We start from the raw sequence: 24,127 nt of genomic DNA on the forward strand, positions 1-24,127 counted from the left end.
CAGCACTTTTGTTTTCAGGTTAAATTCGGGTTGTTTTTTTTTATCTCATTCAAAATTTTTAACTTAAATTCAGTAATTATTTCATTTCAATGCATACATTCAGATTCAAGCATTCACACTGCAGTTTCTTCAGAAAATGCACTTTCTAGTTCTATTTTATTATTATCTATTCCGTACGTTTTTTGTAATCTATCTCCTTCAAAACCGTTCAACTTAGAAAAACCATTCAAACACCATTAGATTCCTATTCTTTTGGACATGACTGCTTCTACTTTTCTCATTTTTAACATTTATATTTTTAATTTTATTCAACTTTATTCAACAAAAATTTCCCATGTATTTCAATGGGGAGACCCTTCAAATTCTCATTCAACTTACTCATTTTTAAACTCCTACTACTTCCACATACGTTGACATAGAGCCACCATTCAAACTTTAAAACGAAGACAAGACATTCAACTATTCAACTTGTATTTATCTTTTCAATATCTATTATACTTTTTCTTCAGTTCCAGTTTAAGTTTCATGATGTTTTTTCACCCGTTTCAGAGTTTATAATGGGTGTGTATGGGACGGAATGTTGCCGCTAGAGTGAGACAGCTCAACTGCTAGAGTGAGAGGAGCAAAAAAATTAATCTTAAAATCTTTTTTAAAACTGCTGCTGTGTCTGCAGCGTTTGCTCTACAGGTATGATTTTACCCTCAAAACGTAGCCATGGCTGTCCTCTTTCATCCAATGTGTTTACTATTGTACTAGGTGTTATGGTTCTTTCATAAATGTCACCAATTCACAGCCTCCTCCCTCCAACTCTTCCATAGACTCTAATGTTAAAATGGCTCAGAAGGTTCGTTTGAAAATCAGAAGAGCATGGTGTCTTTCCACTGTCACCACGTCCATATAATAAGCTCCACAGGCATGAAAACTGAGAATTAGGTAGACTAGACATTGCTCTCGCTCCCGGTGAAAGAATTTTGTCAATACGACTTTTACTTTTCATTTGGGAAGAATTTGTTTCGGCCTGACTTTTCTGTTCATTTTAAGCAGCAAAAGTAAGGCGCATGTCTGTGTCGTGTGTATGGGGCCATTGGGTGCAGTCACTATAGCAACCAGGCTCACACCTGCCTGCTTAATGAGCTCTCTCTCACTCTGCCAAGGTTAAACCTAAAAATGTTTAGTAAAATAGTAAGATTAACTTTTTCAATAGTACAATAAGACAGATTTGACAGGTTTTTGCCACAGCTTAATAGTTTGTCACTAGTTAGTATATGCCAACTAAGTAGAGCATTGTGATTAGCACAAAGGTTTTTCAGATCTGGGCAGTTGGAGTCAGTTGATGACTTCAAAATCGTCCTTTCTGACTGGATAATTAAAGCTCTCAGCATCTATTGGTCTGTAGTTAATTTCCCCACCTTTTAACTAACGTTTAACTAATCTAATCTCATTTAATGTTTCTGTTTATATTCTGTTTATCTCCCCACGAATACACTCAAAGTAGTCTTAAAATAAAACCCACAAAACAGTTCAAGATTTAATACTTTTTATTTGCTCATTTAATGCCAGTTGCCCTGTTTTTCTGTATGTCACTCATTCGCTTATACTTGGGCAAAAAGGACCAATTTGTACACTAGTATAGTGTATTTTTCCCTCTATCTCACACACAGAGACCAACACACAGACATGTATATGCTCATTATTGCTGTTCAAACTGATGGTCAAATTTCCAAGCACCACCTGAACGCCTCATCTGTTTTTAACCTTTCACTGGACCAACTGTCGTCATTCCGCTTTGCTCTCTGCTGTGGTAAGTACAGTACACTCAGTACTGCAGTGTTTTATTTTTATGATGGAAAAAATACATGTTTGACATTTAAACTCACATATCAAGTCCAACAGAGTTAAAAAGAATTCAAAGAAGAAAGAAAGAAAGAAAGAAAAAAGAATAACCTTCGCTATCATTTATATACGTTTATGACGTTTTGCTGTTAGCAGCAGTGCTAACGCTAGCTTCGATGCTAATGCTAGCAACGATGCTAATGCTAGCAACAATGCTAATGCTAGCTATAGTGCTAACACTAGCCTTAGCACTTGTTAACTGACAAAAATAATATTCCTGTGATATTTCTTGCCGGTCAGTGAGACAAAAGTAAGAAATGAGCTTTATTATTGCCATTGTGGCTCAGTTTTAACAGTAAGAGTGCTAGCGCTAGTAGCATTGCTAACGCTAGCTGCAATGCTAACGCTAGCTGCATTGCTAACACTAACTGAAGTGCTAATGCTAGCCGGAATGCTAGCGCTAGCAGCAATGCTAAGGCTAGTAACAGTCTAACAGTAGCCTTACATAAGTGGCAATACTTCAGTTAATTAGTTTGAATTGTAAAATGGCTGCTGTATCAGTTGGTGTGCTATATTACTCTATAATTACCCTGCTGACTAGAAGTTCAGTGTATCATGTCGTGTGGGCTTTGTATTTCTGTTAGTCTGATAACACTGTACAGACAACTAACGTATTATTTCTCGTCTTACACTTTCAGGAACCTGACTGACACTGTGCTTTGCCTGGTAGGTGTGCACATACTGTAAGAGAAGTAGACCAAAATAATAAAATAATCTGACTAATATAAGATGTAAAGTGATGGGTTCAAACTTTGTGCTAGACCTTTTAAACACAATTTTATAATAAATACACATAAGTGCAGCTTAACAATTGGGCTAAAATATTTTTTTCGTACATTTTTGTAGTCACACTACATGTGATTAATTAATGATTCACTCAATCATATTTGTATTTAAAAATATTATTGCTGAATTTAATTAAATATTTATTCTTTTAAAAAGTGTGCAACTTTTTGCACATGGCAGCCGACAACAGTTTAGCTTGAATATTTGTTTTGTCCTTTTTCAGTAGTCACAATTAGTTCATACAATTACCATGTGATATAATTTTAATAAAATTATTTTTTTTCTTGTTTTTTGTTCAGAGTGTGCAGAAGAAGAACAAGGACCAGATCTCCAGTCTTCTCTCTCACATCCCAACCCCCCAACCCTCTATCCTCTGTCCTGCTCCACCTGTTGTCTCTGCCTTCTTTCCATCTGTATTTCACTCTGTGGTTTGTGAGAAATTTTGCCAAACCAAGAATCTTATTGCGGTTTGATTTAAAGCCGTGTCTCTCCTGCTCTGTCTGTTCTCTCTGCTAAATTTTCTCTCTACCTGTTTTTCACTCTTGGCTTGCTGCTGAAAAACGCCAAGCCAACAAAGCAATAAAGAGTGCATATTTTGCCTCAACCTATGAACAAACTGAACAAACAAAGAAAAATCTGCGGTTTGATTTAAAGCCGTGTCTCTCCTGCTCTGTCTGTTCTCACTGCTAAATTTTCTCTCTACCTGTTTTTCACTCTTGGCTTGCTGCTGAAAAACGCCAAGCCAACAAAGCAATAAAGAGTGCATATATTGCCTCTACCTGAGAACAAACAAAGAAAACTAATTCACGGTTTGATTGTGATTTCCCAGCCGTGTCTCTCCTGCTCTGCCTGTTCTCTCTTCTAAATTTTCTCTCTACCTGTTTTTCACTCTTGGCTTGCTGCTGAAAAATGCCAAGCCAATAAAGAGAGTGCATAATATTCTCTCAACTGAAGAACAACTGTCAAACGAAAGACAACTGTTTAAGACAAATAAAAACTGAAATATAAAAACAAAGACAACATCTCCTGGTGTGTGCCACTCTTATCTTGTGAACATATTTTCTAAAGACTAAGAAACACTTGCAGGTGTGTGAAAATGCCAAGGAAGCAGAAAAAGTCACAAGCTGCAAAACAACGCTGGAAAAAGTTTCATGAGTTTCACGAAGTACCAACATGTGAACAAGCTGAGTTTGATTTTCCTCAGAGCTCTGCAGAAGACAGTGTGTCTACAAAGACCAATTCTGACAGTGTCAAACAGGCAGGTCAACATGTTCCTGCACATGTACAACAGGTATCTTATGCTGATGCTGTAAAGAGTGGACTGCAGCATGAATTTAATGAACAACATGAGGTGTCATGTGACCCACAGGTGGGTTATGCTGATTTTTTGAAAAGAGGCTGTCACAGTGATGTGGCAGGACCATCTCATGCAGAAAGACTGAACCTTGAAAACCAGCCCTCTGTTATACATGTCTGTGCATCTCGCAGCCAGGCTCATCCTAAATATGGAGACTCCAGAAACAAGCAGTGCACATGTAACTCACTCACATTTCTTGCTTTCCTTCATGAGAATGAAAACATGACTACAGCTGACCTTAATCTGGTCTTGGATAAAGGTGATGTGATGTACAAAGAGGCCAAGAAAAGATTTCCTAAAAATATTCATTTGGCAACCGATGAGCTGCCAGACAAAGTTGATGCTCGCTGGTCTATGTATGATGTCGACATGACACAGCCTTCCCGGTATGGGACATTTGAAGAACCTCCAGAGGAGGCAGTAGATACCTTTCTCAGCTTAGAAGCAGGACTGAGCTGCCTGTTGTCAGATGTGCAGTATGCCTTATTGATTATGAGTGGATTGTGTATCGCAGTGTTCAGATCCACATCAGGCAAATATGGTTTCTTTGATCCACACTCCAGAACACCCAGTGGTCTTCCTCTATTACTACAGTCACGTAATCGTGGTACAGCAGTGATGCTGAAATTCACACTCCTCAGTGACATGATTAAGAGGATCCAAGATTCTTATGAAATGATGGAGATATCACCCTCTTGTAACTATGAACTGAAGCCTGTCCAGTTCTACAGTATGAGCACAGTCAACCTGAGTGATACTATCACAGACACAGTCTGCAGACCAACAGCTGCCACTGCTGTGGCACCTACTCACTCTGATACAACTGTTGATGAAGCAAACCCCTCTACTCCAAGGAGAAACACAACCACTGATCTGACTGAGAACATCTTTTGTCAAATGTCCATTTGTACGCCACTGGTGAAACAAAAAGAAGTTCACGTAACTCAGTTCACATCATATGAAGATCAGAATGAACCTCCTAATATACCAACTGAAGAACTATGCAGTGAATTAAGTTTCCTTCCATCAAGTGATGCTTTTTCATGTCAATCAAATGCTGCCATAACAAATGTTGCTGCCTGTGACCTTTCTGATATAGTTTTACAAAAACTGAAAAAAGTTAATAAACAACAAAGGAACAAAATGAAAAGAAGATTAATGGCATCAGAGAAACCCAGAAATCAGAGAAAAGAAAACCAAAAAAGGAAAGAACAACAAAAGTATGCTTCAAATAAAGATTACAAAGAAAAGAAAAAATCTTGCACAAGCAAGACATATAAAAACAATCCTGAAGTTAGACAAAAACAACAACAGTATATGAAAAGACGTTACTGTGAAAATGATGAATTCAGACAGAAACAACAGCAATATATTAGAAGACGTTACTGTGAAAATGATGAATTCAGACAGAAACAACAGCAATATATTAGAAGACGTTACTGTGAAAATGATGAATTCAGAAAGAAACAAAAACAATATGTTAAAAAACGTTTTTCTGAGAATGCTACAGTTAGAAAGAAACAACAACAATATATTAAAAGATGTTACTATGACAATTCTGATTTCAGAGAGAAGAAAAAAAGCTATATCACTAAAAGGTATCGAGAAAACCCAGAATTCAGAGAGAGACACAGACAACTGATGAAACAACTAATGCGAGACAGGTATCAAAGTAATCTTGCATTCAGGATTATGCACAACATGAGATGTGCAATGAAAATAAAAAGGAAATACAGATGGGTGAACAGACAAACCCAAGAGAGTGACAACAGTGTGATCAACGAGGCCATATCTGTGTTCAAATCACAAATCAAAGCTGGACCATCATACCCATGTACTGTATGCTTCAAGGCTTCATTTCCAAACCAAGTGCGACCCTGCACAAGGTCAAAGTATGTCAAAAACCCACATGTAGTTGCAACATGTTTGACAGGAAAGTTTGTTCATGTTTGTGATGAAAACTGCAGAAATGAGCAGTGCAAAGTGCCTGATGAGAGAAAGAGAGAGTGGATATGTCACACCTGCCACGATCATCTTAAAAATGGATCCATGCCAGCACTTGCTGTTGCCAATAAGTTGGATCTTGCTGATATTCCAGCTGAACTTTCTGATCTCAACATACTGGAGAGACATCTCATAGCCAAGTGCATACCATTTGCCAAGATCATTCCTCTTCCCAAAGGCAGACAAAGAGCAATTAGAGGAAATGTGGTCTGTGTCCCATCAGAGGTACAGGAAACTGTTGAAACACTACCTCGATTGAGAATTAATTCTCAGGTGATCAGAGTGAAACTGAAGAGACGCTTGTCTTACAAAGGTCATCAGCTGTTTCAGACTGTAAGCTGGTCTAAACTTGTGCAAGCACTGCATAAACTCAAGCAGATTCATCCACAGTATAAGGATGTGAGCATCAGAGATGATGCTGAGCTGTGTGATCCAACTCTTCCTGATGAAGATGATGAGGATGATGATGATGAAAACATGAATGAGGACGATTATGATGAGGCTGATTTAATGGAAATTGACAGCTGTGAGAAAAATGCACTGAGTGAAGCACAAAATATAAATGAACAGGACATTGACATGTTACCCTGTGATGGTGAACAATCGCATGAACAGATGAGAGATGATTCAGAGCAAGCAGATGGACTGACTAATGGTGGTTTTGCACTCGAGTCCTGTTTGCAGCCCCCTGATGTGGCTGAGGAGATATTATGTTTCAGTGAAGGAATCTACTCTGTTGCTCCTGCAGAGAGAAACAATCCAATAAGTTTTTTCAAAACACCTAAACTGGAGGCCATGGCCTTCCCTGTGCAGTTTCCTACAGGCCAAAACACACTTGATGAAAGAAGGCTGATCAAAGTATCCCCCAGTGGGTATTTCAAATCAAGACTTTTCTGCATTGATGATCGTTTTGCCAAAGACACAAACTATTTATTCTTTGCACAGTTTGTGACTGAAATACACTTGGCTACATCCAGCATGACAGTACAGTTAAGGAAGGCAAAGCCTCTGACCAGAGATGGTAGAAAAATAACCTCAGGCATGTTACAAGATAAACATGAGGTGGAGAAACTGGTGCGAAATAAAGATGCAGTGAGATTCATGCAGCCTCTGAGAGGAACCCCAGCCTATTGGGAGAAAACAACAAGAGATCTTTTTGCCATGATCAGACAGTTGGGAACTCCCACGTTCTTTTGCACATTTTCAGCTGCTGAAATGCGCTGGCCTGAAGTGATCGAGGCAATAACAAGGCAGCAAGGTGAACAAGTGAATTTTGAAGGACTCGACTGGTCAGCAAAGTGTGACATCCTGAGAAGCAATCCTGTCACAACAATGCGCATGTTTGACAAGAGAGTTGAAGCATTATTCAGAGATTTACTCTTATCTCCCGCAGAGCCACTTGGCAAAGTCATTGACTACTTTTACAGAGTTGAGTTTCAGCACAGAGGAAGCCCACACATACACTGCCTCCTGTGGGTAGAAGGTGCTCCTGTGTTTGAGGAGGATGATGAGCAAACTGTTCTTGATTTTATAAACAAATACATCACAGCTCAGCTGCCTGATCCACATAAACAACCTGAACTGTACAAAAAAGTAACAGAAGTGCAAAAACACAGTAAGAACCACACAAAGACGTGCTTTAGGAGTTTAAGCTCCGGGTGCCGTTTTGGTTTTCCCAAACCACCCTGCAATGAGACAATGATCACAAGACCCAGTGAGGATGATGCACTGGAAGTAGAAACGGCAAAGAACAAGCTCAGACCACTGAACCAGCTGCTGAATGAACCTGAAACTGCTTCCATGAGTTTAGAGCAGCTCTTGGAAAGATGCAAGTTGACACATGCAGAATATGAGAGATACCTGAATAAAATGAACATGAGGAGTACGATCATACTAAAGCGTGATCCAAAAGACTCTTGGATAAACGGCTATAATCCACATCTGCTTGAAGCCTGGAACAGTAATATCGACATAAGCTTTGTTTTAGATGCTTTTGGTGCTGCAAATTATTTAATGAAATATATATCAAAAAAAGAGGGCGGGCTATCTGAGTACCTGAAAACTGTCATTGAGAACTCCCATAAGGACAGTGTAAATGAGTGCGATGAAATGAGAGCCGTCATGCAGGCATATTCAAAGAAGCGAGAGATCAGTGCACAGGAGTGTGTTGCTCGTGCATGTGGTCTTCACATGAAGCAATGCTCACGTGCTGTAATATTCATTCCAACTGATGATAATCCTGTGAAAATGAGTCGTCCCCTGTCAGTTCTGGACAACACAACACCTGAGTCTTCCAATGTTTGGATGACATCTTTGAATGACAAATACAAAGCCAGACCTGAAACACCAGAGTATGAGGAGATGTGCATGGCAGACTTTGCTGCTACTTGCAGGATTGTCTATGGCCAACAGAAAAAAGGTAAAGATGTTTTGCCCCTTCTCAATGAGATGGGGTTTGTGCAAAGGCGCAAAAACAATAAGCCTGCTATCATCAGATTTCACCGCTGCTCACAAGAAAAACATCCAGAGCAATATTACGGAAGACTGCTTAAACTGTACCTTCCTCATCGTTCAGACCACGAACTGAAAACACCATCGTTGCCAACCTATCAGGCTTTCTATGGTGCTGGCTGTGTACAGCTGCCAGGTACTGACCGTCTTGAGTACGTGCAACACATTGTCAAAAGAAACAGAGAAAAATATGAGAAAAACAGTGAGGAGATCGAGAGCGCTGTTGAGGAATATGAGCAGAACAGAGGTGTGACTGACGAATGGTGTAATCTGGCACCTGAATCAGATCTCGTAAGGTTGCCACTTGTTGAACAAGAAAGAGAGCGAGACAATGAAAATGAACAGGAAGATGTGCCCGACTACAGCCGTCAGGCTGATGCTTCAACAGAAGTCAGAGCCATCAGGGAACCCCCTGCTATTGATCCCACATTGTTACGTCAGATGTTTCAGAATCTGAACAAGAAGCAAGCCTGCATATTTTATGCAGTTAGAGACTGGTGCATTAAAAGAGTCTGTGCTCTAAATCCAGAGCAGTTTTTCTTTTATATTAATGGTGGTGCTGGAACAGGAAAATCACATCTTATCAAATGCATCTACTCAGAAGCATCTAAGATACTGAGCAAAGTGCCCAGATATGCAGACGACGTTGACATATCAAAACCCACTGTCCTGTTAACTGCTTTCACTGGGACTGCAGCTTTTAACATTTCTGGAACAACACTGCATTCTCTTCTCAAGCTGCCTAGAAGCTTAAAACCTCCCATTCAGGGACTTGGCAATCAGCTGGATGAAGTCAGATCAGAACTTTTGAATGCTGAAATAATCGTCATTGACGAAGTGTCTATGGTGTCAAGACATCTGTTTGCATATGTAGATGCAAGACTCAAACAGATCAAAGGGACTCGGAGACCCTTTGGAGGCATGTCAGTCATTGCTGTCGGAGACTTCTATCAGCTACCCCCAGTGCGACAGTCTAAACCTCTCTGTGTGCACGACCCGTCCGAGATCGACCTGTGGCGGGAGCATTTTCAGATGATCACTCTGACTGAGATTATGCGTCAGAAAGATGATGTTGTCTTTGCAGAGATGCTGAACAGAATTCGTGTGAAAGGAAAGTTGGATGAGCTTTGCGAAGCAGATAGAAATTTGTTGTCACAGGCCATAACTGAACCAGCCCTTTGTCCAACTGATGCGTTGCACATTTTTGCAACTAATAAAGAAGTGGATGCACACAACTCTGCAACACTGGCTCTGCTCCACACTCATATCATTGACATCCATGCAGATGATTATAGAAAAGATCCTAGAACTGGCAGAATGGCACTTCAAGACAGACCGTTGAAAGGAGGTAAAAACGAGTTACCAGACACACTGAAAGTTGCAGAAGGAGCTCGTGTCATGCTCACCAGAAACATTGACATACAAAATGGTTTGGTTAATGGAGCTTTTGGAATACTACTTAGAGTAGTTTACTCTGAAAATGACCAACACATCATCAAGCTTGGACTTAAAATGGATAATGAGACATCTGGAAAGAATAACCGCACACCAGCAGACGACATGGTGTACATTGAGAGAGCAGAGGAGAATCTGAAGCAGAAAGGAGTGGTACGAAGACAGTTCCCAGTGAAGCTGGCCTTTGCATGTACAATACATAAGGTACAGGGTATGACAACTACATCAGCTGTTGTCTCTCTTAAGAGCATTTTTGAGCCCGGCATGGCCTACGTAGCTGTCAGTAGAGTGACGTCTCTCAGTGGACTGTATCTTCTTGATATGGAGGAGAAAAAAATATTCACCAACCCAGAAATCACTGCAGCGCTTGAGAACATGAGACAAGCCAACCTTGATGACATGATGCCTCTTCTACACGTGAGGCAAACACTGAGCAGGTCAGAGGTTTTCACCATTGTTCATCATAATACAGAGGGACTGCCAGCTCACATTAATGACATCAAAAGTCACCATGAATTGTGTCTAGCAGATGTTTTGTGCCTAACAGAAACACACCTGCGGGGCTCTTTTGTCGCAGAGAGTCTCCACTTGGAAAATTACAATTTGTTCAAACGCAACAGACACCTGTCCTACACAAACTTTCCCCAGATGGCAAACAGAAGTGGTGGTGGAGTTGCTGTTTATGTGAAAAGTGACATTCAAGTGCATGAAAAACAGTACATCCATAATGTAACTGACCTTGAATTTCTGGCTTTAAAGGTTGAAGCACCAGTCAGTGCTCTGATTGCAGTTGTATACAGACCTCCAGACTACACTCTGAGGCCATTCCTGAAAAACCTGGTAAGCCTATTAGACTCATTGGAGATCATGGACTGTCATCCCATCATAGTTTGTGGTGATTTTAATGAGAATGTTTTATCCAGTGCAAACAAACCAATCCTGGAGCTGTTTGAGTCTAGGGGATACGCACAGGTCATCACTGCCCCTACCACAGAGAAGAACACACTGCTTGACCTAATTTTCATTTCTCAGTCAGATCGATGTCTCCATTCTGGAGTCATGAAGACCTACCATAGTTACCATGACCCAGTATACTGTGTATTGTCCTGTGATGATTCATGATCTAGATCTTTGAATACAGTAAGTAATATCTATATTTTTGAATGACTTAAGAAAGTAGAGCGATGCTTGAACTCCAGAAAGAAGTCCAGACGCTTTTCTTTGCAAGCTCCTTTGACTACGATGACCTGGATGACTGAGAACCTTCACAGACATAAAGTAGAGCGATATTTAAAAGTTGACGCCCTGCATTGCAGTATAATGTTTGAATTGTTTACATAAAATACAATTACATGAATTAAGTAATGATATCAGTAAAAGATGACAATTTTATTTATTACAGAAAATCTAAAATTCACTAACAGTAACCTATAAATGTCAGAAAAATCAAATATAGCAGTTTAAAATGAATAGTGTAGGCATATCCTCTCTGCAGCCAGGCTTCAACATCCTGCCAGGCTGCCCCAGTCTCACTGTGGCTGGGAGGGAGGGAGGGTGGACCAGAGGATTGCCTACACAACACATAAATGTTCAACAGCTTCTTCATTGTTTCTGAGAGAACAATAATGACTAAAGGTTGCTTTTTAAAAAAACAAACAAACAAACAAACAAACAAACAAACCTAATTACAGCAATAATGACAGTTAAGCCACTTTATGTGTGCCTCTATTTTGAAATACTATTTACAAAAATGTTATTATTTTGGTTTGTTATAAACTTTAAACTTTTTCAAAAGTATACGATTATATTTTTGGACCAATTTTACTATGAAACATAAATTTTTATGAGCTTTTATCATGTTTCTGGCCAGTGCAATCATCAGGGTGGGTCTGGGTTGATAACTGCACATTTCTGGCCAGAAATGTTTCAGCAGTGTTACATATGTAGTGCATATGTTACACTTGCTTTCTGTTACCAGCTGATACCCTACATTTGTATAGACATTGGATGGTGTGAGGTTGGGGAGTTGAGTGGGAGGGGGGGGGGAGGGTACGGTGGGAGTTGAGGGGGGGGGGGTTTCCTTTCCTGTTAGGTTTCCTTTTTTTTTTTTTTTTTTTTTTTAAGCAAGACACAGTCCTCCTGTGTCTTCTCCAAGCTTCACATGTAAAATCCAACAATGTGAAGCACATAGCAGCCAGAAACTGTAATGCCACAGATCAGAGAAACTTCATCATCACCATCTTCATCGCCATACGAGCAGAGCGTGAGACTTCACATCTGGAGCACAGGAGACATTCTGTGATAAGTCTTCCTTCTAGCTTGTCCCACAAGCAGCCGGTGAGATTTACTCACAACAAAAAGGGTTAATGACATAATTTCCATGAAAACATGTATTCATTCTTTGTGAAGTGTTTAAATTGTGTTTTCACTTGACCTTAGGAGTGTTAGAGTGTATTGTAATGTCTGTACTCAGGTGTTTCCCTCTGTGATCCATCCCCTTCAGAGCTGAGACACTCAGGACTGAACAGACGGCACAGTTTCTGTGACTGAGCCTCCAAAACACCTTCTTTGAAACCACTCATGATAGAAGGGCTTCATATTTGCAGCAGCACTACTACAGGTATTCAGTTTATTACAGGATGTGTTTGTTTCTTAGGACCAGCTCTGAGTGCACACTACCTAACATATACACCTTTCTGTTCATTACAAACCCACTACTCTGGATCATATGGCCAGTTGGCAGGAATGTTGCTGCAGGAAAACATCCCTGGAGATCACCATCATTGTCAGACTGACTGTGCCTCCTCTGTGCAGTGTCAAGATCCTCCCTAAATGAGTGTGTAAGTTAACATTTTCATTATTTTATTCCCTTTGACAAGACAAGTATCACTGATATTTACATTTACAACTACATATTCCTGTTTTCTGCTCTTCTTTTAAAGTCCTCAGCTATCCTGCTTCTGTGCTGCTTGCCACACATCAAACACTGGCCGGATGACAGGGAGGATCCACTCTGAAGTCACTGGACATGATGAGGATCATATGGGACTTTATAGTTTCACAGAAACGATGTGCTCTGTGATTACAGGTTTTAAATGGACATAATGACTGCCTCTCTCTGATCAACAGGGTAAAGGATTGTTGTCATTGTTAGTGCTCTGTACAATGTATGCTTATTTAGTATTTCATCACAGAGCAAACCTTTTTTTCTTTAACATATTTTTATTTTTTTATTTGTGGGGATAGGTTAATTGATTAATCCAAATTGTCACTAGGTGTGAATGTGCGAGTGAATGTGAGTGTGAATGGTTGTCTGTCCCTGTGTGTTGGCCCTGTGACAGACTGGCGACCTGTCCAGGGTGTACCCCGCCTTTCGCCCTATGACAGCTGGGATAGGCTCCAGCGCCCCCCACGACCCTGGAAAGGATAAGCGGAAGCGAATGGATGGATGGATGGATATTTTTATTTTGTTCTAATGTTGAATTAACTGTGGGGATTTTTTTTAAGTGGGCACTCGGGATGTCATATGACCAGAAATGTGGTAACTGGAATTCAACAGTATGGAAGAAAAAATCTGCTAAGAACAAAACACACACAAAACCCCCCAAGAAAATTCAAATTCATTCCATGTAATCCAATCTAAAACATTTTAAACTGCTGAACAGCAACACAAACAGCGTTAAAAAACAGTGTTAACAGAATGATTATGATGATTTTGTACCAAAGTTTCAGGTCACATGGCACACCTAGTGTGTAGTGTGGGGTATCAGCTGGTAAGTATAGTTTTTTTTTTCATATTTGTGTCCTTAGAGTTCAGATAGATAAAGCCTTGTGTATAATAATTAGTCATAACCACAACTCAAAGTCAGGGACTAACTAATTTTGGGACTTTGTGTCTGAGCCCAGGTTAAAACAATGTGTAAAAAAGCATTTAGTGGCATGGCTGAACAATGCTGTATTGATACTTATTTATCCATGTTCACAAAAAGGACTAATGTGTTTATTTGATTATTTGCATGTGTTAAACTGTGTCACCACCTTACGCTTTCATTTGACTTTACTCAAAAATCTTTATACAGTTCTCTTTTACCACTGTGTGGACTCTGTTTACATTAAAACATAAAGAAGAATGAGTAATAAAAAGATGTGTAGACAGATTAAGTAGACCGATAGAAACAGCTGTTCAGCCATGTTCTAAGAAACCAACACAATTTAAAGGTTCAGGATTGTGGTTTTAAAAGTTGAATTTTCATGTATTTCATATCTTGCTTATTATTTTTTATTTAGTTATTTAATTTAGTTATTTTTATTTATTCTACTAGTCCTTTTCAGAAAGAAGCTGTAAAATATGACTTAAGATTTTTATGTTATTTTCTATGACATACAAAACAAATTGATGTATGTAATACTATTAAACATGATATACACATGTGTATATGTCTGAAAAACATTATGCTGTATATTAAAGTTTGTATTTTCTCCAGAATTTTTGTTCATCTTTTAAGTTCATTTCAATTAGAAGAATTTGAACTTTTAATATTCATTCAGAGGTTTTCTGACTCTAAATTTTCTTTTGTCATTACTCATCTTTTTATTATTTACATTTTAAACATGTTTAGCTTTTTTCCAACTTCTTCTGTGTGAACATCAGCTTTCAAAAGTTCTGCACTTTTGTTTTCAGGTGAAAATTTCTGTATTTTCCAGCTCATTCAGAATTTTTAACTTAACATTCAGCAATTAATTCATTTCAGTGCATACATTCAGATTCAAGCATTCACACTGCAGTTTCTTCAGAAAATGCACTTTCTAGTTAGTGTGAATGCTTGAAAAGCATTCACAGTATTGTTATTCGAATCTTTATTATTGTGTGGATGCTTTAAGCATCCACACTATTGAGTTCCTGTTTCTCTTTATTCTTTATTATTATTCTAGTTGCTTCCGTACACTTTTTGGCACTTAACTACTTCCACAATTTTCAGCCGATTTTCACCGTTCAAATTTTAAACTATTCTGCTATTTCTGCTAATTTACGCTACGATTTTTGCTATTTTTAACTATTATACTTTTTAAAATATTAAGCTTTTTTCCTTTAATTTGTCCCATTGAAATGAATGGGAAACTTCTGCAATTCTGCTAAAATTTGCTTGTTTTTGAAACTTAACTACTTCCTCATATTTTCACCTAGAACAACCATTCAAACTTTAAAATGTTCATAAATTATTGGGCTATTCAGGTATGATTCAGCTTTTTCAAATCTTTTACTGTTTTACTTTTATGCCTCTTAAAGTTTTGAGTTGCAAAATTGTGATTTTTCACAAAATACATGCGTTGTTATGGTTGCTATGCTCTTGGCTTCCAGTGTGCCACTGAAGGTTTTGCAATTTTCACTTCATGTCCGAACAACTTCTTGCTACTTGCTCAATTTTCACTCAACTTCCACAAATTATACATCAAAACGTAGGTATTTTTGCTGGCTTTCAGAAAATGTCACTATCATTGTTGTGGGATTTATAGAATTTTTGCAAATCTCCTCAGACCAACACAAGGTCTCAAAACTCTCCATATAAAGTCAATGGAGAGCTTGTTCAAAATCATCGCTGGATTTCTGTAATGAGAGGCATATTCGAATCGTCATATCTCCTTAACGAAGCGACTTTAAGACATGAGGCTTGTCCCCGAATATCTTCAGACACCCCTGACGCTCACAATTCAAGAATTTCTTTCTCACCTATTACCGTTCTGAAATGAGTTGGACTTGTTTGAGGGTAGGAAATTCGTCCTTCGCTCAGATTTCTTCAGATTTCAAACTGTGGAAATGAACCACTTTTTTCTCTCGTCATAACTTTTTGTTGGATTTCCACAGAGACCTGAAAATTTCCATGATTGTTCACCAAAGCCTGCTGTCTCTTACGGTGAAAGAATGATATCGATACTCCAAATAGATTTCGAGTTACAAAGCGTTGTTTGAGGGCAAGTCAAGGCAGTTTTTGCTTCGCTCTACTCAGTTATGGTGCATTAGAAGTCAAATATCTTTAATAATTCATATTTTAATGATAAATTGTAAACACTGGAAGATTCCCCCATCTCTTCTGAACAAAACGGTGTAAGAATGACCGCTCTAGCCCCTACGGTTTGGAAATTATGGTCATTTGTTTGAGGGGAGTCCTCACTATGAGAAATAGGCTGCAATAATCCTGTGCATCTCTGTGCTGCGTGTGTAAAAAGAGGCACCTGTTTTGGCGGGAAAACGTAAACAGCCACTCTGATTGGTGGATTTAAATTCGGCAGCTCTCTCCCTCTGTGTGTGTGTGTGTGTGTGTGTGTGTGTGTGTGTGTGTGTGTGTGTGTGTGTGTGTGTGTGTGTGTGTGTTTAGTGGGAGAGAGAGGACCCTGCCCTTATTTGGCAGCATGTCATTGTAGGATTTAAATTGAATATAGTTAGACTGGTTGACTGGATTAGAGCCTGTGTTTGTGTGTCCCTCTGTGCATTTGTGTTTCAATAAGTTATTACTATTCTGCTAAATCATAGTATTTCTGGTACTTTTCGGTACTTGTGCTAAATACAGTGTTTCTGCTAAATCATACTATTTCTGCTTTTCATAGGATTTGTGCCTAACATAGTATTTCTGCTAAATTATAGTATTTCTGCTTTTTATCGGATTTGTGCCTAACATAGTATTTCTGCTAAATTATAGTATTTCTGCTTTTTATACTATTTGTTCTAAATTATAGTATTTCTGCTTTTTATAGGATTTTTGCCTAATATAGTATTTCTGCTTTTTATAGGATTTGTACCTAATATAGTATTTCTGCTTTTTATACTATTTGTGCCTAATATAGTATTTCTGCTAAATTACAGTATTTCTGCTTTTTATACGATTTGTGCTAAAACATAGTATTTCTACTAAATGTAGTATTTATGCTTAATCATACTATTTCTGCTTTTTATGGGATTTGTGCCTAATATAGTATTTCTGCTTTTTATAGGATTTTTGCTCAAACATAATATTTCTACTAAATGTAGTGTTTATGCTTAATCATCCTATTTCTGCTTTTTATAGGATTTGTGCTTAATATAGTATTTCTGCTAAATTATAGTATTTCTGCTTTTTATAGTATTTGTGCTAAAACATAGTATTTCTACTAAATGTAGTATTTATGCTTAATCATAGTATTTCTATATATTTCTATATATTTCTGCCAGGTCCCCAGGCAGCCAATCCTCTGTGAGGACTTAGACATTCAAATTTTCAAATCAGGGCCTGCACGGTTTCCCAGCCAATCATATATGTGTCCTGAGGCATTCAAATTTGCATATTGGGGCCTTCATGGCTTCTAAGCCAGCCAATCATATCTGAGGGCTGAGGAATTCAAATCCACAAATCAGGGCCTGCACAGCTTCCCAGCCAGCCAATCATGTATGTGGGCTCCAGGTATTCAAATTTGCATATTGGGGAATTCGTGGCTTCTAAGTCAACAAGTCATCCATGTCATATATCTCTAAAAATTCATATTTTAATGATAAATTGTCAACACTTGAAGATTCCCCCATCTCTTCTGAACAAAACGGTGTAAGAATGACCGCTCTAGCCCCTATGGTTAGGAAATTATGGTCATTTGTTTGAGGGGAATCCTCACTATGTGAAATAAACTGAAAGAAGCAGGTCTATGTCTCTGTGCTGCGTGTGTAAAAAGATGCACCTGTTTTGGCGGGAAAACGTAAACAGCCTCTCTGATTGGTGGATTCAAATTCAGCAGCTCCCAGGCTGACCTAGAAACTTAGTCCTCTCTCCCTGTGTGTGTGTGTGTGTGTGTGTGTGTGTGTGTGTTTAGTGGGAGAGAGAGGACCCTGCCCTTATTTGGCAGCATGTCATTGTAGGATTTAAATTGAACATAGTTAGACTGGTTGACTGGATTAGAGCCTGTGTTTGTGTGTCCCTCTGTGCATTTGTGTTTCAATAAGTTATTACTATTCTGCTAAATCATAGTATTTCTGGTACTTTTCGGTACTTGTGCTAAATACAGTATTTCTGCTAAATCATACTATTTCTGCTTTTCAAAGGATTTATGCCTAATATAGTATTTCTGCTAAATTATAGTATTTCTGCTTTTTATAGGATTTGTGCCTAACATAGTATTTCTGCTAAATTATAGTATTTCTGCTTTTTATAGGATTTGTGCCTAACATAGTATTTCTGCTAAATTATAGTATTTCTGCTTTTTATACTATTTGTTCTAAATTATAGTATTTCTGCTTTTTATAGGGTTTGTGCTTAATATAGTATTTCTGCTAAATTATAGTTTTTCTTCTTTTTATAGTATTTGTGCTAAAACATAGTATTTCTACTAAATGTAGTATTTATGCTTAATAATAGTATTTCTATATATTTCTGCCAGGTCCCCAGGCAGCCAATCCTCTGTGAGGACTGAGACATTCAAATTTTCAAATCAGGGCCTGCACAGTTTCCCAGCCAATCAAATAAGTGTCCTGAGGCATTCAAATTTGCATATTGGGGCCTTCGTGGCTTCTAAGCCAGCCAATCATATCTGAGGGCTGAGGAATTCAAATCCACAAATCAGGGCCTGCACGGCTTCCCAGCCAGCCAATCACATATGTGGTCTCAGGCATTCAAATTTGCATATTGGGGAATTCGTGGCTTCTAAGTCAACAAGTCATCCATGTCATATATCTCTAAAAATTCATATTTTAATATTAAATTGTCAACACTTGAAGATTCCCCCATCTCTTCTGAACAAAACGGTGTAAGAATGACCGTTCTAGCCCCTACGGTTAGGAAATTACGGTCATTTGTTTGAGGGGAGTCGTCACTATGAGAAATAGACTGCAAAAATCCTGTGTCTCTCTGTGCTGCTGCGTGTGTAAACAGATGCACCTGTTTTGGTGGGGAAAAGTGCACAGCCTCTCTGATTGGTGGATTCAAATTCACCAGCTCCCAGGCTGACCTAGAAACTTACTTCTCTCTCCCTGTGTGTGTGTGTGTGTGTGTGTGTGTGTGTGTGTGTGTGTGTGTGTGTGTGTGTGTTTGTGTGTGTGTGTGTGACAGAGAGAGAGAGAGAGAGAAAGCCTTTTAATGGGATGATCCCATTGTAAGATTCAAATTCAATATATTTAGACTGGTTGACTGAATTGGATCTTGTGTGTGTGTGTCTCTGTGCATGTGTGTTTCCTCATGTGTACATATTTGTAATTGTGTGGCAGTCATAAATTTTTTTGCTGATTTTTGTCATTTAACAAGTATATTTGCGGGAACCTCAGCATGTTCAGCATTTTTTCAGCTGTCCATTTTGCTTTTCCAATTTTTCTGTTTAACTTATTACTATTGTGCTAAATCACACTATTTCTGCTTTTATAGGATTTGTGCTTAATATAGTATTTCTGCTTTTTATAAGATTTGTGCTTAATATAGTATTTCTGCTAAATTTAGTATTTCTGATTAATTATAGTCTTTCTACTAAATCATAGTACAGTATTTCTGCTTTTTATGGGATTTGTGCTAAAACAAAGTATTTCTACTAAATGTAGTATTTATGCTTAATCATAACATTTCTGCTTTTTATAGGATTTGTGCTTAATATAGTATTTCTGCTAAATTATAGTATTTCTGCCAAATTATAATATTTGTGCTAAAACATAGTCTTAATTTAAAATTACAATATTCATAGTTCATCACAGTGTCTCTGGTAAATCACAATATTTCTGCTCTGTTGTACTATTTTTCTAAATCATAGTGTTTCTGTAATGTTTAAGTATTTTTGGCTAAATATATTCTTTCTGTTATCTTATACTATTTCTCCTAAATTCTTGTATTTTTGAGAAGTTATCATGTTTCTGGTAAGTTACAATATTTCTGCTAAATTCTGCTATGCTATTGTATTTCTGCCAAGTATTATGTTTCCTCTAAGATATTGCAGTTCTGCTAAGTTATTCCATTTTAGCAAACTTCTTTTGCTTCTGCAAAGTTTTTACAATTTCTGCAACTTTTCAGCTTTTTCAGCTACTTTTTGCATACAGCTTCAGCTTTAAGCATCCACACTGCATTTTCGCAGGAAATGCAAATTTTTCTAGTTATTATTAGTGTGAATGCTTGAAAAGCATTCACAGTATTGTTCTTCTAATCTTTATTAGTGTGAATGCTTGAAAAGCATTCACAGTATTGTTCTTCTAATCTTTATTATTATTATTATTATTATTATATTTTATTTTTCCGTACGTTTTTTCAAAGCCTACTCCTTCAAAACCGTTCAACTTAGAAAAACCATTCAAACATCGTTAGATTCCTATTATTTTGGACATGACTGCTTCTAATTTTCTCATTTTTAACATTTATATTTTTAATTTTATTCAACTTTATTCAACAAAAATTTCCCATGTATTTCAATGGGGAGACCCTTCAAATCCTCATTCAACTTACTCATTTTTAAACTCTTACTACTTCCACATACATTGACATAGAGCCACCATTCAAACTTTAAAACGAAGACAAGACATTCAACTATTCAACTTGTATTTATCTTTTCAATATCTATTATACTTTTTCTTCAGTTCCAGTTTAAGTTTCATGATGTTTTTTCACCCGTTTCAGAGTTTATAATGGGTGTGTATGGGACGGAATGTTGGGGCTAGAGTGAGACAGCTCAACTGCTAGAGTGAGAGGAGCAAAAAAATTAATCTTAAAATCTTTTTTAAAACTGCTGCTGTGTCCACAGCGTTTGCTCTACAGGTATGATTTTACCCTCAAAACGTAGCCATCGCTGTCCTCTTTCATCCAATGTGTTTACTATTGTACTAGGTGTTATGGTTCTTTCATAAATGTCACCAATGCACAGCCTCCTCCCTCCAACTCTTCCATAGACTCTAATGTTAAAATGTCTCAGAAGGTTCGTTTGAAAATCAGAAGAGCATGGTGTCTTTCCACTGTCACCACGTCCATATAATAAACTCCACAGGCATGAAAACTGAGAATTCAGTAGACTAGACATTGCTGTCACTCACGGTGAAAGAATTTCGTCAATACGACCTATACTTTTCATTTGGGAGCGATTTGTTTCGGCCTGACTTTTCTGTTCATTTTAAGCAGCAAAAGTGAGGCGCATGTCTGTGTACGTGTGTATGGAGCCATTGGGTGCAGTCACTATAGCAACCAGGCTCACACCTGCCTGCTTAACGAGCTCTGCCTGCCACTGTGCCAAGATTCATCTTAAGCACTTCTCTTTCAACTGCTGCTGTGTCCACAGTGTTACAGCCATCATTTTACCCTCAAAACGTCGCCATTATTGTTCTCTTTCCAACATCTTGTCTTTCAAAGCTCAGGCATTTAAACTTTTTAAACTGTGTGGATCAAAGTGGAGGGATCACATTTGAGTCATTCAGTGATTCAAAGAATATGACCTTTTAATATTCTTTCAGATGTTTTCTGACTCTAAATGTTCTTTTCTCATTTCTTAGGTTTTTCTAATTTACAATTAAAACATTTTCAGCTTTTTTCCAACTTCTTCTTCTGTGTAACCTTCAGCTTTTAGCAGTTCAGCACTTTTGTTTTCAGGTTAAATTCGGGTTTTTTTTTTTTATCTCATTCAAAATTTTTAACTTAAATTCAGTAATTATTTCATTTCAATGCATACATTCAGATTCAAGCATTCACACTGCAGTTTCTTCAGAAAATGCATTTTCTAGTTATTATATTTTATCTATTCCGTACGTTTTTTGAAAGCCTACTCCTTCAAAACCGTTCAACTTAGAAAAACCATTCAAACACCATTAGATTCCTATTCTTTTGGACATGATTGCTTGTATTTTTCTCATTTTTAACATTTATATTTTTAATTTTATTCAACTTTATTCAACAAAAATTTCCCATGTATTTCAATGGGGAGACCCTTCAAATTCTCATTCAACTTACTCATTTTTAAACTCTTACTACTTCAACATACATTGACATAGAGCCACCATTCAAACTTTAAAACGAAGACAAGACATTCAACTATTCAACTTGTATTTATCTTTTCAATATCTATTATACTTTTTCTTCAGTTCCAGTTTAAGTTTCATGATGTTTTTTCACCCGTTTCAAAATTTATAATGGGTGTGTATGGGACGGAATGTTGGGGCTAGAGTGAGACAGCTCAACTGCTAGAGTGAGAGGAGCAAAAAAATTAATCTTAAAATCTTTTTTAAAACTGCTGCTGTGTCCGCAGCGTTTGCTCTACAGGTATGATTTTACCCTCAAAACGTAGCCATCGCTGTCCTCTTTCATCCAATGTGTTTACTATTGTCCTAGGTGTTATGGTTCTTTCGTAAATGTCACCAATGCACAGCCTCCTCCCTCCAACTCTTCCATAGACTCTAATGTTAAAATGGCTCAGAAGGTTCGTTTGAAAATCAGAAGAGCATGGTGTCTTTCCACTGTCACCACGTCCATATAATAAACTCCACAGGCATGAAAACTGAGAATTCAGTAGACTAGACATTGCTGTCACTCACAGTGAAAGAATTTTGTCAATACGACTTTTACTTTTCATTTGGGAACGATTTGTTTCGGCCTGACTTTTCTGTTCATTTTAAGCAGCAAAAGTGAGGCGCATGTCTGTGTACGTGTGTATGGAGCCATTGGGTGCGGTCACTATAGCAACCAGGCTCACACCTGCCTGCTTAACGAGCTCTGCCTGCCACTCTGCCAAGATTCATCTTAAGCACTTCTCTTTCAACTGCTGCTGTGTCCACAGTGTTACAGCCATCATTTTACCCTCAAATTGTCGCCATTATTGTTCTCTTTCCAACACCGTATCTTTCAAAGCTCAGGCATTTAAACTTTTTAAACTGTGTGGATCAAAGTGGAGGGATCACATTTGAGTCATTCAGTGATTCAAAGAATATGACCTTTTAATATTCATTCAGATGTTTTCTGACTCTAAATGTTCTTTTCTCATTTCTTAGGGTTTTCTAATTTACATTTAAAACATTTTCAGTTTTTTTCCAACTCCTTCTTCTGTGTAACCTTCAGCTTTTAGCAGTTCAGCACCTTTGTTTTCAGGTTAAATTCGTTTTTTTTTTTTGTTTTTTTTTAATCTCATTCAATATTTTTAACTCAAAATTCAGCAATTAATTCATTTCAGTGCATACATTCAGATTCAAGCATTCACACTGCAGTTTCTTCAGAAAATGCACTTTCTAGTTATTATTATATTTTATCTATTCCGTACGTTTTTTGTAATCCTACTCCTTCAAAACCGTTCAACTTAGAAAAACCATTCAAACACCGTTAGATTCCTATTCTTTTGGACAACACTGCTTCTATTTTTCATATTTTTAACATTTATATTTTTAATTTTATTCAACTTTATTCAACAAAAATTTATAATGTATTTCAATGGGGAGACCCTTCAAATCCTCATTCAACTTACTCATTTTTAAACTCTTACTACTTCCACATACGTTGACATAGAGCCACCATTCAAACTTTAAAACGAAGACAAGACATTCAACTATTCAACTTGTATTTATCTTTTCAATATCTATTATACTTTTTCTTCAGTTCCAGTTTAAGTTTCATGATGTTTTTTCACCCGTTTCAGAGTTTATAATGGGTGTGTATGGGACGGAATGTTGGGGCTAGAGTGAGACAGCTCAACTGCTAGAGTGAGAGGAGCAAAAAAATTAATCTTAAAATCTTTTTTAAAACTGCTGCTGTGTCTGCAGCGTTTGCTCTACAGGTATGATTTTACCCTCAAAACGTAGCCATCGCTGTCCTCTTTCATCCAATGTGTTTACTATTGTACTAGGTGTTATGGTTCTTTCATAAATGTCACCAATGCACAGCCTCCTCCCTCCAACTCTTCCATAGACTCTAATGTTAAAATGGCTCAGAAGGTTCGTTTGAAAATCAGAAGAGCATGGTGTCTTTCCACTGTCACCACGTCCATATAATAAGCTCCACAGGCATGAAAACTGAGAATTAGGTAGACTAGACATTGCTGTCGCTCACGGTGAAAGAATTTTGTCAATACGACTTTTACTTTTCATTTGGGAACGATTTGTTTCGGCCTGACTTTTCTGTTCATTTTAAGGAGCAAAAGTGAGGTGCATGTCTGTGTACGTGTGTA

At 37.7% G+C, this 24,127-nt stretch overlaps 3 long non-coding RNA genes across 4 annotated transcripts in view; all 3 read left to right on the plus strand.

Moving 5' to 3' along the window:
- Window positions 1-24,127, plus strand: part of LOC309720204 — an 84,836-nt gene that overhangs the window by 53,310 nt on the left and 7,399 nt on the right. The gene's annotated exons all lie outside the window — the stretch shown is intronic.
- Window positions 1,482-3,790, plus strand: LOC309721079. Its single transcript, XR_014280652.1, has 3 exons — window positions 1,482-1,801; window positions 2,532-2,559; window positions 2,979-3,790. It is a non-coding gene; the product is annotated as an uncharacterized lncRNA (long non-coding RNA).
- On the plus strand, window positions 10,775-13,125 carry LOC309720806. Of its 2 annotated transcripts, XR_014280568.1 has the most exons (4): window positions 10,775-10,846; window positions 12,510-12,626; window positions 12,743-12,846; window positions 12,949-13,125. It is a non-coding gene; the product is annotated as an uncharacterized lncRNA (long non-coding RNA). The 2 variants fall into 2 exon arrangements; XR_014280569.1 differs by lacking the exon at window positions 10,775-10,846 and having other exon boundaries at window positions 12,384-12,626.

Source organism: Aulonocara stuartgranti (assembly GCF_965226115.1).
Source record: "Aulonocara stuartgranti genome assembly, chromosome: 13".
NCBI classification, from domain to species: Eukaryota; Metazoa; Chordata; class Actinopteri; order Cichliformes; family Cichlidae; genus Aulonocara; species Aulonocara stuartgranti.